This window comes from Dreissena polymorpha, chromosome 1 (assembly GCF_020536995.1).
Source record: "Dreissena polymorpha isolate Duluth1 chromosome 1, UMN_Dpol_1.0, whole genome shotgun sequence".
Taxonomy (NCBI): Eukaryota; Metazoa; Mollusca; class Bivalvia; order Myida; family Dreissenidae; genus Dreissena; species Dreissena polymorpha.
Window position 1 is genome coordinate 163,151,672 of NC_068355.1, and position 18,120 is coordinate 163,169,791.

General features: G+C 35.9%; 1 long non-coding RNA gene across 1 annotated transcript in view; it reads left to right on the forward strand.

Moving 5' to 3' along the window:
- Positions 1 to 18,120, forward strand: part of LOC127858768 (uncharacterized) — a 38,297-nt gene that overhangs the window by 9,125 nt on the left and 11,052 nt on the right. The window lies entirely within an intron of this gene.

Here is an 18,120-nt window from a genome sequence, read left to right on the forward strand (position 1 = left end):
GGGTCATCTAGGGTCAAAAACTAGGTCAGATTAAAAAAACAAACTTTTGTAGACAGTAGAGGTCACAGTTTTCATTAAATCTTTATGAAATTTTGCCAGAATATTAATCTTGATGAAATCTGGGTTGGGATTGTATTAGGGTCATCTGGGGTAAAAAACTAGGTCAAATCATAGAAAAACTTTGTGAAGACAATAGAGGTCATAGTTTTCATATGATCTTAATGAAATATGGTCAGAATGTTTATCTTGATAATATCTGATTTTGGATCGTATATGGGTCATCTGGGGTCAAAAATTAGGTCACCGGGCAAATTCTAGTAAAACCTTGTGTAGATGAAAGAGGTCACAGTTTTCATCACGTCTTAATGAAATTTTGTCAGAATGTATTAATTAATGAAATTTGGCTTGGGATTGTATATGGGTCTAATAAAATTTAAGTTCATGAAGCAAGGTTAGTCAAGAGAGCGATTCAGGGCCATCATGGCCCTCTTGTTGATGATTCATTCTTAAAAAATGCGTCAACGCAATTAATATTTTCCGAGTCCGAACGTTTTATTTTGTTCGTGTATGAACGCCAATTGTGAGACTTTTTTCTGTTTTAACGTTTATATCTTGGCTTTCACATAACCCGGATGAAAATTGACTGGTTTCCAGTAATAAATTGACGAAACACCCTTCTCGCGCAAGACCGGAATCCAGTAAAATAGTCACATGATTAATACGATTAGTTGCCCGGTTTCCATGACGTAATTTAAGAGCTATATATAGAATCACTGGAATTCCCAGATTTGAGTGTTCGTCGGGAGAGAGAGAGAGCGAGATCGTTGTACATGGTACAAATTGGATAAGTGTCGACTTCCCAAAAGAAAAAAACATTTCTTTGAGGGTAAAATATTATATTTTGGTGAAAAATTATATTTTTGGAGGGGAAATGGTAGTTTTAGGGGAAAAATTATGGTAGGGGAAGATGCCGAATATCGGCGTCACTTTCTTAGTCAAAAAACACCCTGGCAGTGTTCACTTTTCTCGATGGGTGACACTTCCCGGGAGATGGACACGCTACTTACCGCGTTGTTTGGCCGTAATTCACCTTGTTTCGCGATGAAAAGGAGTCGGCAACATGAGAATCGGAAATATGCATTCCGCAAACTAGGATACATTGTAAATAACAGAAATAATAAATATTCGGCCGATGGGGAAATGGCAATGACTTCGCAAACTGGAAATCTGAAATTCAAAATTCAGCAATCCGGTACAAAGATAGCGACGATCACAGCTTCATTACTTTATTTGTCCGTTTCACCGATTTTAGATTTTTAACCGCGTAGAGGTTAAACCACTTTCGACAGCTAATTGGTGTTTATCTGTTGTGTAATGTCAATAAAGTTGTGAAAAACTAAAGAGTCAGTGTTTATTACATGTATTCCCTATCAGAGCTGTATGTGTAAGAAAAATAAATGAAATTATGAAGATGATTTATATACATGCTTACGCAGTGTAACTGTTAACAGATATTCATTTTCATTTTTACCCGTTAAGGTTATCAGAAAGTCCCCAGGAAGCACTTTTTTTACATAATTTGTATGACACAATAAAACATTTTTTGTACATGATCGTATTGCATTTAATCTAAATAAAATTTGCTCGTCGAATGAAAGTTGTGTCCCATAATGCATTGTACTCTTTACACTTCTGATGAATGGTGTAGGCCTCAGATTTTGGTCCTTGAGAAAAAAAACTGTTGAAAACATGCCCCCGGGGTAAATTTTGACCATGCCCCATTACGCAGGTGAGTGATAAAGGGCATTTTTTCAATCTTGTCTAAAAAATTTCATAAATATAACAATGCTTCATTATAAATTTCTGCTTGAAAAGAGAGAATATGTATTGCTTAAATAAGGTTTATAGTAAATTAAAAACAGTGTTATTTCATGTATACCCCTTTAAGCTACTGTAATCCTTTAGTTCAGAAACATTTCAAACAGCTTTATGGGGAACAAAATAATGTTCTATGGTCCAACCAGTTTGTATAATGTTTTAAAACTATTCAATATTCCCCACAGGATTTTGAATAGCTCAACAAATGAGATATTTGACACCTAAAGAAGATTCCTTTGTGTGAAATAGACATGCTCAAATATCCACAAACATTTTTTATGCTCCCCAAAAATTTATTTTGGGGGGAGCATATTGTCGCCGCTTCTTCTGTTCGTCTGTGTGTCCGTCCGTGCACAATTTTTGTCCGGGATATTTCTCAGCAACTCATGACCGGAATTCAATGAAACTTTATGGGAAGCTTCACTACCAAGAGGAGATGTGCATATTATCAGCAGGTTCTGGTCGGATGATTTTTCACGGAGTTATGGCCCTTTGAAATTTTCCATTAACTGTACATATAGTGCAATTCTTGTCCGGGCTATTTCTCAGCAACTAATGACCTGAATTCAATGAAACTTAATGGGAAGCTTCACTACCAAGAAGAGATGTGCTTGTTATTAGCAGGGTCTGGTCGGATGTATATTCACAGAGTTATGGCCCTTTGAAATTTTCTATAAAGCAATTATTGTCCCCCCCATCTATTGTGCCCTCAAGACGTTTCCTTTTATCTGAATATATAGTGCAATATTGTGACAAAAAAAAACCTTAGGGGAGCATTGATCACCGGTCTCCGACGGTTTCTTGTTTTATTATGTTTCCTTTAAGCTGAATAATGTTCAGTATGATATTTAAGCAAATTAGCCAATGGTTTATTTAACCCATTCCAATAAGAATTGGAAACTTATCAACATTTTATTTGTATAAGGCCACGACTTTTTTTTTATTGGTTTACAAAAATTATTTTGAAAATGGTCCATCGGGCGGTCGAAAAAAAAAAAAAAAAAAAAAAAAAAACATCATTGGAAAAATAAGTTTATACTAATAACATCAGAACAAAGACATCATATCTTTTATAACCTGAACACAGAGACGAAAAAACAAATTATGCAATGAAACACATCTATATCTTCAAATGAAATGAGTCACCTAAAAGCACCTTTTGTAACATCAGGCAATTTTAAACACTCCATTAAATGACATGCGTTCTTCTCCCATTAAAACGAAAAACTGCGCTTCATTTCCGTCATTCGATGCGCACCATTACGCAATGCGATGCCCGTTGCATAAATCTTATATAAGATAAACTACTCATACACAAAGTATGTGTTTGCTCTTATTGTACTTATGGCATCGTCCATGAAAAAAATCGAGGTAGATCGATCCCCGCGTCGTCACGGTAATGTTTGTTAAAGTTGTTGTTGTCATGAAAACTCGTTGATTTACAACGCAAAACGTCTTATTTGAACTGACGCGAATTAATACAATCATATTTGTCAACTTGGCTTTTGCTTTATTTTGATAATTTAATCCAAAGTTTAATGTTAGCAAGTGTTTTTACTGGAATTGTAAACAAGGAGCCAGTTAAAGTCTTCCCAAAATGTGCAGTCTGTGTGAATTGACAGTTTGACGTCATCAAAGGAAAGCCGCTTGCTGTCTGAAGCAATAAAGCGACATATTTCGCGCCGACAAAATTGGCTTCCTTTGTCTAGCAATCAACATGCCGAACCAATCGTGCGTTTGTTTCTCAATTGCAATCCTCCAATTTAATAATAGCACGTGCATAGCTCCGCCTTCGAATCTTTTGCAGAGAATGGAGGCGGAGTTTAACGGTTAATTGAGCTAGTATTTTACGCAAGTTGAGTTCCGATTTGCCGAAATTACTCGGCCCTAAGCATTAAATCGACAAATACATTTATCAATGATTTTCCGAGATATACCGATTTGTTCCGATTTCCAAACTTTCTGTACAGTTCCTATAAACTATGGCGGACGTGTTTACAAAATTTCTAAACACATATATCGTAAATAATGGCAGTGTTTTATTGGATTATTTATACTAAATATCAAATTGCAAGGTAATACTTTTTTATCTACTATAATATCGGGTTTGTTTAATATAATAAACATTTTAAACAATATAGTTGCGTCATAGACTCGGAAATAAATTTTGATGCGGTCGACATTTTACTGATGCTGATTTTCCTATTGTCTGTAATTAAATAAATTTTGAGAAGTGCCCATAAAAGGACTGGTACATACTGTGTCACATTGACAAATATCCCGATCTCTGTAATATATGTGAACCAATCGTTGATTGTACTTACTTGATTTTATTCGTAACCGTACTCAAACCGGATCGGTTTTTTTCTCGTTTCGCTCGTTTTTCAGTGCGGTCGGGAATAAAATATAAAAAAAAAAGACGATTTTCCGATTTTATTTTTTTTCCCATTTTCCAAAAATTAGGGTCGGCGGTTTTGTAAACCAAGAAATATAAAAGTCGTGGCCTAACTTTATGTGCAATTTGCATGTCAGATTTTTGTGAATTAGTAGCTTTGATATTGCAATTGTTTAATTACTGTAATTTAAATCATACTTACAAAACCTTTAAAATCAATGCTATTAAGTTTCTATATATGAAGAAGACGACGCAAAAGAAGAGGATAAGGATGCATTCTACGACGCCCTTCAAAGTGTTTTAAAGGACATCCCCCAACACGACATGCTGATGTTGCTCGGCGACTTCAATGCTAAGGTTTGCTGCGACAACAAAGACAAAAAGAGGACCATGGGAAGACATGGAGTGGATGTAATCACCAACAACGGGGAGAGACTAGTCAATTCTGCCAACAGAACGACTTGGTCATAGGAGGGACCCTGTTCGCGCACAAGGAGATCCACAAACTTACATGGACATCACCAGACAGCAGGACCCAGAACCAGATCGACCACATCATCATCACCTACACAAGGTCGATATATCGTATTAAATATATCATGCGTCGCCGCGACTGTCAAGAAAAATATTGTGCGTCGCCGTGACTTTTAAGAAAAATATCGTGGGTCGCTGCGACTGTCAAGAAAAATATCAAGTATCGCTTCGTGTTTCTCTCTTCGCCCTTGATGAAAGAAGTGCAAGATTATATATGGCACTATCAGGATTCCTTATGTTTTAGTATTTGCTCCTCGTTGTCCTGGGTATTGAACCCTCAGGGCAGAAAAGTCTACATGGCGTATAGTGGTTATGTTTTAGTATTTGCTTCTTTTTGTCCTGGGTTTTGAACCCCCAGTGCAATTTTTGTTTGTATGCCCCCAGTAGGGTGGAATATGGCAGTTTTACTGTTCATCCAATTGTCTGTGAAGTGAACTATTTCTAAATTTGTTAAGTGCTTGATTTAAAATATGTAATTACCACTAAGTGTAGATGTAAAATGACACAATTTTCAATCGAAGTTATGTAAATGTTCCTGAATTATTTGCACATGCACTAAACCATGGCAGATTTGCAAAGCCTCTGACAAAGCATAAGATGGTTTACGTGGGTAATGTCTTTGACATATCTTTCTTTTCTTTTTTATTTGAGACATCGTCAGAAACAACGATAATTATTTGTAAAAATGGTTGAGTGTATGAGTGCGCATTTGTGTGTCTGTTATTGTATGCGTGTCACGTGTGTGTTTGAGTTTGTACAGACAGTAACTACATCATTCAGCATGCAATTTTAAAATTAATAATTACAAAAGACCATCATTAGGAGGCGGTGTTTAACATGTAACACCTGTCTACCTTACTTAAAGGTCAAGGGCACACTTACAGGTCGAAGGTAAAATTTGTCCAAACTGTTACTTTGTCATTAATGGAGCAATAACTGACAACAAATGTTCACCAGTTTGTGTTAAGACCCATGTTCCCGGCTCAAAGTCAGACTAAGAGGTCAATGGTCAATCCAAACTGATACTTCAATAGTAATTATGCACTTCTTAAATAACTTACCAAATGTGTTTAACAGTTACATGTAGAAACCTCTTTCATGTTCCCTTAAAGGTTAAGGTAACACTTAGATGTCAGTTGTCATATTTGAGCATTATACAGCTTGGCGAAACTTAAAAATGGTCACGCATAAGGCATGTCTAATTACAGCGTATTATTTTCAGGTTTGCAGCAATGATATATTTTGATGTCAGATAGATCATGTGTTATTGCTAATTTAAACAAATTCATTTCAACATGCAATTTCAGCTAAGTAACCAGTTTATGTGATTTGCATAATAATAGCGTGTTCATGTCAACTTGTCAGTGTTATAGTTTATTGTACGTGTATTTCATATTCCTTTTTATTCACTTGTTTGAGAAATGGCTAAAATAAGGAAACATCAGACTTAATCCAAAGCATAAAGTTGTCCACCAAAAATGGACTGAATACAATTTAACATTTATGCTAACTAAATGGCAGTAATAAAAAGCTTGATGGGACAGTCAAGGTCACAAAGATGGCTTTGGACAGCTCTGGTTTGTTTACACCCCTTTTCAGTGTTTACATCCTGTATGCCAAGTAGTAATTACTCTACCTTATTATTGCACATAGCTTTTTAAAGGTGTTTATGGAAAGGGGTTTTATCCTCTGTATTACACTTGCTTTTTTCTTAATATTTTGTTATGTATTTCCTTTTCATTTTATGTGATTCAATTGAAAGATGGAATTAACAAATTCCAAAGCAGGGTATTTATCATACAAAGAAACATGATATTCCCGTGGTAACTAAATTTACATTTATAAAGATATAAAAATTTAACATTTCGTAACCATATCAGCTATAATCTCTTTTCAGTCGAATAAAACTTTACTGCCATCTCATGTGGTGAATTAAAAAATAACATTTTTTTGGTGTTAATATGATACCATTAACAACTCTGTCATATAATTTTGATATCACATACCACATCAATTATGTTAATTTGTTTAGGATAGGTGGGTTTATTTCAGTTGGATAGCATATATTCAGGTGTTCAGTAGCCAGGTAGGCGCCTTGTATACCATTAAAAGCGGGATAGCATCTTAAAATGTCACATTCAAATGAAATATCACTTTTCACATAGTTTATAGTCACAATAAAACATGTTTGTCTATATTTGTGTATTTGGTATTGCAGGGTATGTTTGTATCACCTGTAGTGATAGCTCTATTCTGTTTACCCTCTGTATACAAAAAACGATCTTAATGAGAAAGGACAGAAACAAACATGTACTGGTATTATTTCTGTAATGCCTTTCTATAATGGACAAAGAAATCTTGATATAATACTCTTAATTTTTCTTTTTTGTTTGTATTCAGTGTACTTATTTCATATGCTAAACCAGGAAATATGAATAAAAGTATGTTTTCATATAACCTTGAAACCTGTGTTGAAAAAGCGAATGGTTTTTTTTAAATTTAGGACAATTTTTAGGTCTGTGTAGCCCTTATTTCACTAAAATGGACATGTTTAATTTTCAATAATCAGATTTTTCTTGTGATCAGATCGCATTAAAAGAGTCGAAAAATTGTCAATAGGTCAAACTAAGGATATCTGAGCTGAGATTCAATTTGTTAACTTATAATATGATTTGAAAAAATCTCAACAAGATGCTATGCAAACTATGTGTAATTTACTGATATTTTAGTCATAAAGCACAGTGTATTAGAATTTATCATACCACCACATTGATATCTGCCTGATAAAACGTTGCATGATATATTTTTAGCTCACCTGAGCACAACGTGCTCATGGTGAGCTATTGTGATCACCTTTTGTCCGTCGTGCGTCCGTCGTCATCATTTGCCTTGTGAACACTATAGAGGCCACATTTATTGTCCGATCTTCATGAAACTTGATGAGAACATTTGTCCCAATGATACCTCGATCGAGTTTGAAACTGGGTCATGCTGGGTCAAAAACTAGGTCACTAGGTCAAAAAAAGAAAAACCTTGTGAACACTGTAGAAGTCACATTTGATGCCCAATCTTCATGTAACTTTGTCAAAATGTTTGTCATAATGATATGTTGGTTGAGTTCAAAAATGGTTCTGGTCCATTGAAAAACATGGCCACCAGGGGGCGGGGCAGTATTCCTTATATGGCTTTGAAGAACAAGAAGTGTTACATATGAATCTTATTTGACTTTTCATTCACTTATCCTAGACTACTCTCTATAAAACTCATTTTTACCTGTGTCCTGCATTGTTGCCAGGTGGTAATTGTGTAACACTCCTGGAAATTGACCCACATTAACTGGTCACTTTCATCAAAGACCTTTGTGTTGATGTCAGATGGAAACCATTCATAAGATACATAAGACATTACAACTTGAAATGTTTTACCCCTACAATTTTCAGTTAGTCAGTAGTTTGTGTGTGATTATGAAAGATTTTTTATTTTAGCAGGTTTTATTGTTGTTTCAATTGGAAAAATCAATGCAAGGTAAGTCCTCAAATTGTTCCAGTTGTTTAAAAACACTTTGTCAAAAATGTGAACAATTTGGTAGTAAAAAAACAACAACTTATCACATCTTTTAAGAAGCACAAACAACTGTTTGAAGAAAAGTTGATTTGCATTTGTTTTTGCAAAAATAATATATTTATGATACAGATTTTTTTAGCATTTAAATTACAAATAGTTTGATAGTTGTTTTGATATGATACGTTTTCAAATGTCTTGTGTGTGTTTACTTCTATATTTGCACACTTTTATAACTATAAGAAAGATCAAGTGACGTGTTGTACTATAAAAGATCAGTATTTAATTTCTAGTAGCTGTACATATTCTCATACTCATTTACTTTTTATGCCCCCCTTTGAAGAAGAGGGGGTATATTGCTTTGCTCATGTCGGTCGGTCGGTCCGTCCGTCCGTCCACCAGGTGGTTTCCGGATGATAACTCAAGAACGCTTGGGGCTAGGATCATGAAACTTCATAGGTACATTGATCATGACTCGCAGATGACCCCTATTGATTTTGAGGTCACTAGGTCAAAGGTCAAGGTCACAGGTGAAGGTCACAATTACTGGAAATAGGCATTTTAAGGATTTAGCATGGTTCAAACAAAGGAAACAACTACGGTTTATGCATGTTCTTTTTATTACAGATTTGCCTCCCTTTAATTCATTCAAAATCTCATTTTACAGCTCAGATTCCAAATCTGACCTGTAAATGAGCCCCATATTTACTGCCAGTGCTAGGTAACCTTTTCCAATTTGATCATTCTTAAGTATTGGTATTGTAATGCTGCTACTGCTGCTGCTACTGCTACTGCTACTACTACTACTACTACTACTACTACTACTACTACACCACCACCACCACCACCACCACCACCACCACCACCACCACCACCACCACCACCACCACCACCACCACCACCACTTATTCTACCATGTCAACTATTACTACTTCTACTACTACTGCTACTACTACTACTACTTTTACTACTACTACTAATACTACTACTACTACTACTACTACTACTACTACTACTACTACTACTACTTCTACTACTACTACTACTACTACTACTACTACTACCACTTCTACACCACCACCACCACCGTTCACAGTGACAAAAAACGTATTCACACAATGGCTGCTACTACAACCTATAGCCCATATACGGGGGGGGGGGGGGGGGGGCATGCATGTTTTACAAACAGCCCTTGTTTATAACTGACTTTGATATATGAAAACAATTCAACATATTTTATTTAATCATGCAAAAATTATTTTATAAAAACACAATACATTTGTGTTCAGTATCTAAAAGTGTTCTTGCTAAACAGATTGTAAACAGTCATCCCCTAAAAGATGTTGAGATGCTTATCTCATGATCTCAAATTTGGACAACAATTTGTTGAAAAATGTACTTCCATTTTCTTTTGCTGATGCTCATTATTAAATTACTGTCCTCATATTACTTTAATCCAAAATAATTTAAGCTTTGTCGCAACGGGTAACAAATGTCTATTTTAAAACATTTAAACACACGCACACAAAACTACTGATAATGCATATATGTATATATCTGCCGAAACAGCAAACCTCTTCTTTTCACAAAACAACGTTAGCAACCCTTGTTTCCTGGATACGACGGTTGAGTTCAAAAATGGTTTTGATCCATCTAGTAACATGACCGCAGTGGGGGGGGGGGGGGGGGGTCATTTTCCTTATATTTATATACTGAAAAAGCCTGTGAACACTCGAAAAGTCACAAAAGTCACATGGTTTGGCCAATCATCATGAAACTTGGTCAAAACATTGGTTTTATTGATAGGTCGGATGAGTTTGAAAATGGTCGTGTTCAGTGGAAAAACATTGCCGCCAGGGGATGGGGCAGTTTTCTCTATATGTTTGATAAAAGCATTTTCCTTATATATATATTTTTTTTTAAATCTGGGTATTAAAAACATGGCTGCCAGGGTGGGTGGGGTAATTTTCTATATAGGCCGATTGTGAATACTTTGGAACACCTTATTTTTAAAGTCAGTCTTGTCATACTAATAATTTGAAATATTTGCTGAAGAGTTTTAATCTTTGTTTCTTTCCATCTAAGTCTCTCAGGTGAGCGACCCAGGGCCCTTTGGGGCCTCTTGTTTTATATCATGATCCACAGGAAGTTCTTATATCAGTCAAGTGTGGAGGATTGTCATATTACTAGGAATCAACTACAAAGTAATCATTTTTAGTAAAATCAAATCAGATTTAACAAAAACAACAATTTGATACCAAAATGTAATATATTTTAAACCCAAAATGCAACACAAACAGCAAAAAACATTTTTTACAAATATTAAGCGCGCGTGCTAATGATGTCATTATTAACACGTCAAACGACAAAAGTGATATTCTTTCCAGCTAAGTAAACTGCAGCTTTTTAGCGTTGTTTCATTATTTCTTTAAAATCGGTGACGTATATAAACAGTAAAACAGGTCTTAAACTCTTAGCTTAATGTTTAACAGAAAAAAAGCTCTTACAGTTTTAGTCCAATCTCCATGAAACTTGGTCAGAACATTAATTTTGTTCTAATTATATTTCAGCTGAGTTTCAAAAAGGTTCCGGTTGGTTGAAAAACATGGCCTCCAGCGTACGGGGCCTTTTTCCTTTTATGGCTATAGTAAAACCTTGTTAACACTCTAGAAGTCATGTTAATAGTCAAATCTTCATGAAATTTGGTCAGAACAATTGTGCTTATGATATCATGGATGATTTCAAAAATGGTTCTGGTCTGTTGAAAAACATGGCCGCCAGGGGGTGGGGCATTTTTCACTTATGGTTAAAGTTGTTCTAATGAAAACTCGGCTGAGTTAAAAAAAATGGTTCGTCGAAAACTATGGCCACCAGGGTGCAGGGCTTTTTTTCTTATATGGCTATAGTAAAACTTTGTTAGCACTCTTAAAGTCAAATGTTTAGTCCAATCTTCAAAAAAAAAATTTAACATTTCAAAGCGGCGTTCCTATGCAGCTGCACATTGTGAGTGGAGGAAGTTCAAGGTCATCGGTCAAGGTCAAGGTCATCCTTCAAGGTCAAAGTTAAAAAAAAAATCAAAGCAGCGTTCTAATGAAGCTGCACATTGTGAGTGGTGGAAGTTCAAGGTCAAGGTCATCCATCAAGGTCAAGGTCATCCTTCAAGGTCAAAGGTCAAAAAATTAATAAATTCAAAGCGGCGTTCTCATGAAGCTGCACATTTTGAGTGGTGGAAGTTCAAGGTCAAGGTCATCCTTCAATGTCAAAGGTCAAAAAAAATAATTTCAAAGCGGCGCAATAGGGGGCATACTGTGTTTCTGACGAACACATCTCTTGTTTATATTGTTATCTCTAAATTAAAGAACACGTCAAAAGCTCTTGTAAATTTTTCCATATTAATATGCATTAACAATAAACAGTACTACATTATTGATTATATGAGCCTTGTTCTGGGAAAACTGGGCTTAATGCATAAGCCTAAAGTGTCATCCCAGATTAGCCTGTGCAGTCCGCACAGGCTAATCAGGGACAACACTTTCCGCCAAAACTTGATTTTCGGTAAGGAGGGACTTCCTTGAAACTAAACATACCATAAAAGCAGAAAGTGTCGTCCTTGATTAGCCTGTGCAGACTGCACAGGCTAATCTGGGATGACACTTTACACACATTCATTAAGCCCAGTTTTCTCAGAACAAGGCCCATATTTTTGTTTATGAAGCATACAGTAGAAAATGTAAGTCTCTGTGAAACGTTGTCAATCATACATAAATAAATGACAGTTTGTAGTTTTTGTTATTTGTTTTTGCTTTAACTTAACTGCTGTGAAAAAAAATGCCATGGAGTTATTAATAAACTAACCACCGTACATTTTCTTGTTTTTGTTTTTGTACTGATTGACTTTGATACTCAGTCTCATGTACAAACTATCATACGCCAGATTGTGGCTCTGACGTAAATCACTGCTGCTTATAAATTTATTTTGAGCTTAAAAACAAAGATATTGTTAAAATGAATTACTTTTACAAGATGTATTGCGAATAAAATAGGTCAAGTCGCAACAAAGGGTACCACAGCACAGTTTGCCAAAGAGCGTTAGCCTTACAAATGGCAAGCTCGGTTTTAGTGGTTACTCAATACGCAATACGGTTATGCAACAAGGATAAGCGCACCCGACTCGATATTGCTTTCAAGTTTTGTCATTCTTGATGACGTGTGTCTTTAACATAAACGTAATTAGTTTTATGACGGGATACGAAAGCGCTTAAATTTTCAGGGTTGTGATGTTATTTTCTCATTTAATCAATTTAAAAGCGTTAACATGGTCCAATCAGTTCCTTTGAAAATACATATTTACAGACGTAGGTTCATACTGAGACAGGTTCAAGGACAGACGAGACAAGAAAACATATTCTTTCACTAGCGGCCAATATTACATGACTTCTGCCATTGGGCCTAGCACCATCACAGTTAAATCATGAGGCTGTAATGAAGCCTGATTCTCTCCACTAGCAAACTTTCGGCTCATAGCCCTATTGCGCAGCCGTAAAATAAGCCAAATACAATGCAAAAACCACCCACATCTGCAGCGTTCGGACAACACATCACGGTGCGGCTTCACCGCGCTCACCAACAGCGGTCCGCGTCGATTTCTTTGAATGTTTAAAATGATCGCTCTGATGGACATTAGAGGCGATAGCATGGCGCACCCACAGCGATCCTGTAGACTGCACGGCGCGCACATCGGCGTTCTGCTTTTCTGGACGCCATAGAAGCGCCCGTTCCGGTGTTCCTTGGGTTTAACAAGTCACTAAATTGGTCGCACTTGACTGAAGAAACAAATCGTATCAGTTATAAGTATATGAACCAAGTGGATATATTTCTAACATTGCTAACTGTAACTCCGTGCTTTCAAGTAGCCACATCAAAGAAACATTTCAACGCATTTATGGAGGTACGGTCAACGCATTTTGCAATCGTTGCTTTAGTATTTAACGCAATAGCAACAGTAGCATTTTTATATTACCGGTAAATTGCGATTTTACGCATTAAGGCAATTCTTATTTCGTGTTTGCAGTTATTTAGTCAAACTTAAATTTGACATATTTAATGGGGAACATTAACTATGACTGCTCACTGCAGTAATGTAAAAATATACTACATAGCGCTATTGATGAAATAGTGGATTTGAACTGGGTCGATTCTACGAAAGGTTATATCGCTGAAAATAACCCTACATTACATTTTTTCTCAATTCGTTGTCAATTTTTTCTATGCATCGAACGTGTAATCACAAAACTAGTATATGGTTCACACCTAGAGAACTCTATTTTAAGGATGTTTGATCTTAGCAACTACGTCTAGAAACGCACTTTCGAAATAACTTGTTGCAAGTTACTATATATGTGTAAATTTATTTAAGTTCGTAAACTTATGCATTGTACCAGAAATGGCTTCCTGGTGCAAATAGTGTGCTGCTTAGAAATTTATCAAGAGCTTAAAAATGAACAGTATTTTGATGAAAGTAAGTATTTTTAATTTGTATTGTAAAACACCAGAGTCATACAAAGGGTACCACAGCTTGGTATGCCAAAAGCGACTTGAGGGTAAGATGTGCGCTTTAAAAATGATAGTTACACTTAAAATTTCAGTTTTAAACGTTACTAAATATGGTAATGCTATAAGGATTCTTTATGTGTAGAGCTAGTACAAAAAAGAGTACCTGAGGCAAACTCATAAAAATAATTTACAACGTAATAAACTTGGTCAGAAGATTAGTCTCAATTATATCTTTATTTAGTTTGTAAATGGTTTTGGTTGCTTTAAAAACATGGCCACCAGGGGGCGGGGCATTTTTCCTTATATGGCTATATTATGGCTATAGTAAAATCTTGTTAACATTCTAGAGGCCACATTTATTTCCAATCTTCATGAAATGTGGTCAGAAAATTGGTCTCTTGGATGAGTTCGAAAATAATTATGTTTGCTTGAAAAACATGGCTTCCATTTAGGGGAGGGGCATTTTTCCTTATATGGCTATAGTAAAATCTTGTTAACACTCTAGAGGCCACATTTACTGTCCGATCTTCATGAAACTTGGTAAGAAGATTCATCCTGATAATATCTTGGACGAGTTCAAAAATGATGCCGTTTGGTTGAAAAACATGGCTGCCAGGGGGCGGGGCATTTTTCCTTATATGGCTTTATAGTTAAACCTTGTTAACACTCTACAGGCCACATTTATTTTCCGATCATCATGAAACTTAGTCAATAGATTTGTCCCAATAATACCTTGTTATCTCAGGTGAGCAACTTTGGGCCTTTCAGGCCCTCTTGTCTTATTTTGAAGTTCGACTATTATATATGAAATATATATAGTGGAGCAATCCTACTCACCACGGCGTCGGCGTTAGTGTTCCCGTTAGCGTGAGCGTGCAAATGTTAAAGTTTGCGTACCACCCCAAATATTTTCAATGTCCCTTGACATATTGCTTTCATATTATGCATACTTCTTCACCAACATGACCCCAACCTATAAACAAGAGCAGACAACTCTTTCAAGCATTTTGTAATAATTATGGCCCTTTTTCCATTTAGAATATGCATATTATTGATAAATCTATGTTTAAGTTTGCGTACCACCCCAAATATTTTCAATGTCCCTTGACATATTGTTTTCATATATTGCATACTTCTTTACCAACATGGACCCAACCTATAAGCAAGAGCAGACAACTGTATCAAGCATTTTGTAAGAATTATGGCCCTTTTTTCACTTAGAAATAATATGCATATTATTGATAAATCTATGTTAAAGTTTGCGTACCACCTCAACTATTTTCAATGTCCCTTGACATATTGCTTTCATATATTGCAAACTTCTTTACCAACATGACCCCAATCTATAAACAAGAGCAGACAACTGTATCAAGCATTTTGTAGGAATTATGGCCCTTTTTTGTCTTAGTAACTGAATATTTTTGTTAAATTTTGTGTTTAGATCCACTTGACTTCTAAAGTATCAAAGCTATTGCTTTCAAACTTCAAATATTTTCTTACTATCATGAGGGTACTGTACCTGCCAAGTTCAATTTGACCTTGACCTTTGAATGACCTTGACTTTGAAGGTCAAGAGTAAATTTTAGTTAAATTGCCATAACATCTTTATTTATGATCAGATTTTATTAATACTTTGACAAAACAACATTTACCTTAATACCGCAATGGATTCCACCCAAACAATACCCCACGCCCCAACCCAGAATCCCTGCCCCCCCCCCCCCTCCCGCCCCCCCCCTAAAAAAATTTTGTTTTTCCTTTTTTTATTTTTTAAAAATTTATCTAATAAATAACCACACCCCACATTATACCCCCCTGACAACCCCCCCTTCCCCCCCCCCCCCCCATTTTTTTTTTAATTCTTTTTTTATTTTTGAAAGATCGTCTTATAAGTTACCCCACCCCACATTAAACCCCCCTCTCACCCCCCCCCCCCAGACTCTTATCTTTCTCTTGATTACATGATTATAAGTGCCTGTGAGATTTGTCAGACCAACTCTCTGTATGCAAAAATGATTATGATGAAGGTGGTAGTGGCGGTTACTTGCCTTTTTCATGAATACATTGCTAATTACATCCCGTGAGATTTGTCAGACCAATTGTATGTATGCAATAATGATGATGATAAAGGTGGTGTAGGTGATGACTTGTCTTTCTCTTGATAACATGATTATTAGTGCCTGTGAGATTTGTCAGAACAACTCTTTATGTGTCCAATAATTATGTTGATGAAGGTGGCAGTGGTAATGACTTGATATGTCTGTGAGATATGAATGCCAAAGTCTTTGTTTTACATAACATGAATTTTTATGTTAAAGTGGTGGTTCTTCATAAATTCTACATGTCCTTTGCAAATGATGACCTCTACAAAGTTGTTCAAGGAGTACCATATTGCCTGCTGACAATCTTTTGTTTTATTGTTAACTTAAACTGTACTTAATTCTAGCATGCCACTATACTTGGTTGAAGTAATTTGAGCAAATTTCTCACTGTTTAGTAATGTATACATTGTTTAAGGTACATCATAATTTCACATTTTGTAGGTGGACTTCAATATGTTTGATCTACTTATGCTGCCACAATCTAAAGGCAACAATCACTGGGTTTTGCTGGTTGCAAGTGTTAAGGTCAGAATACACTAAATAGTTTCCCTATATAATTCAATGTGAAAGCGACAACTTTAGGCCAAAATAAATGCAACATTTTGCACATAGAGACCCCGATAACCATACCTTTTCTTAAAGGCCATTCTAAGCGAAATCGATTTATGCAATAAAAAAGATAGGTCATGTACAATACAAGAAAGAACTTGACACAAATCAAAATCGACTGTTTTTGCAACTTTTTTTTCGGCCGTTTCTTAGTGGAGTGTAACCTTTTTCAGTGTGATGGTTTACTATAGTCTTCAAGTTTATCATATTTCAGGGATTCAGTAGTGAACACCTATTCATGCCTTACCATTATCTCCGAAAGGTAACACCCGAATACTAGATAAAAGTGTAAAATATGCCTTCCTGTCAACTATGGTATTTTTTTTAGAGAGTACAGCTTCATGAAACGGTTATTTAGGTTACATTACACTAAATCATTGTGTTTCCCTCCGTGGTCCATTCAAAAGTAGTGCCTATTACTAAACAGTTCCTTTTCTCTTCTTGAATAAAAGCCATTTAACAATGTGAGACATGTCTTTTGTGGATATTTGTAATATCCTGTATATGTCTGGAGTACTTTGATGCCTTGGATTGGAAGCTAACTGAAAAGATGAACTCTTGGGGTGTCTTTTCTATTGTGTGGGGCATTTGTCGAAATTAGGCTTGCAAAACAGGTTTTTCTTCGGTGGGTGCATTCAACAGCGATTTACTTTCTTAGAAGTTGCGAGACGGTATGTTTTTGAATGCAATTATTGGAAGAGGACACATCCATCTTCAAAATGATACCAGGTTCGGAAAAATTGATATGTCGGAAAGACAAGAAAAATGCGTTGAAAGTTGTCAGATTTATAATGGGACCCTATGGGAATCCGAATTAGTGTAATATAACCTTTAAAAAGCACTTTTACTGCAATGTCAAGGTCACAGAGATTCGTCTGCAGACAAGATAAGTAGAAAATGAGTTTTAATGATTTTTTGGATGATTTGGGTGCAAGAATAGATGAAAGATGCCAATATTTTGGTTCAAAGGGGTGTTTTAGGTGGTTTGGGACTGTTCGGGATGGGAAGGGGACTCGGTATGGAAGGATAAGGGTTAAATTTCCAACTGATCTTGTTAGTAAATATTATTATGTCCATAGATTGATGTTTCAGGTGGAACACAAGATGCCATATATGCCAAATGACATGCATGTATCTCATTTATGCCATTTTTAGCTCATCTATTTTTTGAAAAAAAAATTATGAGCTATTGTCATCACCTTGGCGTCGGCGTCCGGTTAAGTTTTGCGTTTAGGTCCACTTTTCTCAGAAAGTATCAATGCTATTGCATTCAAACTTGGTACACTTACTTACTATCATGAGGGGACTGGGCAGGCAAAGTTAGATAACTCTGGCGTGCATTTTGACTGAATTATGTGCCCTTCCTATACTTAGAAAATTGAAAATTTTGGTTAAGTTTTGCGTTTAGGTCCACTTTTTTCAGAAAGTATCAATGCTTTTGCATTCAAACTTGGTACACTTACTTTCTATCATGAGGGGATTGGGCAG